The sequence below is a fragment of the Echinops telfairi genome, unplaced genomic scaffold (genome assembly GCF_000313985.2).
Source record: "Echinops telfairi isolate 266 unplaced genomic scaffold, ASM31398v2 ScPeMD7_7417;HRSCAF=8455, whole genome shotgun sequence".
Taxonomy (NCBI): Eukaryota; Metazoa; Chordata; class Mammalia; order Afrosoricida; family Tenrecidae; genus Echinops; species Echinops telfairi.
In genome coordinates this window covers 3,075,013-3,076,251 of record NW_022111317.1, presented here as the reverse complement: position 1 = coordinate 3,076,251, position 1,239 = coordinate 3,075,013, and positions in this window count along the sequence as shown.

The following is a 1,239-nucleotide window of genomic DNA, read 5'->3' as shown; positions in this document are numbered from 1 at the left end:
TGTTATTTAATCCACAATGAGGTGGGCGCACCATCACCCCAGAGGCAACCTGCCACTGGGGCAATCAGCGAGACAGACCTGCCCCAGGGCTTCCCACCAGAGCCCTCTTCCTGCCCCCAGCCATCTGTTCACTCAGGGCACAGACTGGGCCTCACCCAGCCCCCTTAAAACCTCAGACCAATCCACCCTCAATCTCAGAAGACACCTTCCCCGTCCTCAAAACTCCAAACTGTCTGCGATCGAGCTGGTGCGGACTCACAGGGACCCCAGGGGACAGGTTAGAACTGCTTCCTGTGAGTATCCAAGCCGGTCTCCCTTGGAGTAGCAGGGGGTTTAGAACCGCGGACCTTGTGGTTGGCAGCCTGGACTTCTTAGAAGCCATGGGCTGATAATAGTGCCTCCCTGCCATGCCCTCAACAGGCCTCACACAGGTACTCAGCAGCCCCACCTGTCCGTTAGGAATCTGCCCTGTCCAGAGGCCCCTGTGCCCACCCAGGGCCCGGCACGTCAGACACTCAGGTAGGGGAGGTATTTCACTCTTGAAATACCTCAGTGGCAGTCAGAGACGACTGGCATGAGGCTCCACTTTGGGACGATGGTTTTGTCCTGGGCTGACTCTCAGCAGCTCTGGCAGCCAGGGGCTTGACATCGGGGTGGGCACAGGGAGGCTGTGAGAGGCAGGTGGGTCAAGTGGCAGTGGGAGAGGCGAGGTCAGAGGCAGGTTGCTGAAGGTACATCCTGACACTCGCCCGCTCACCCACCCACCGCTGAAACCCCGGAGGACACAGTGAACCTGCCCCCGTGGGGTGTCCCAAAGCTGTGATTCTTGTGCAATGCGCTCTGGTGGCATAGTGGGTAAAGTGCTAGTCTGTTAACCGAAAGGGTGATGGTTCAAATCCACCCCAAGCAGCTCCCTGAGAAATAGATGTGGCTGGTTGCTTCTGCAGAGATGACAGCCCCGGAAACCCAACAGATGGGAGGGGACCATTCTCTGTCCTGCAGGGCTGCTGGCCCTTGGAGTGGACTGGACGGGAACTCCTAATCACGACTCATGCTGACTGTCACCAGCTGTGGGGAGCCGATGACCTGGCCACCCAGGCAGTGTGCAAAGGATCTTTTTTATCCCTCATACCCAAACACCAACTGAGAGTGACCCTACAGGACAGAGGGGAACTATCCCCTCGGGGTGTCAAGGGTGGGGATCTTTCTGGAAGCAGGTTGACACTTCACGCTCCCTCC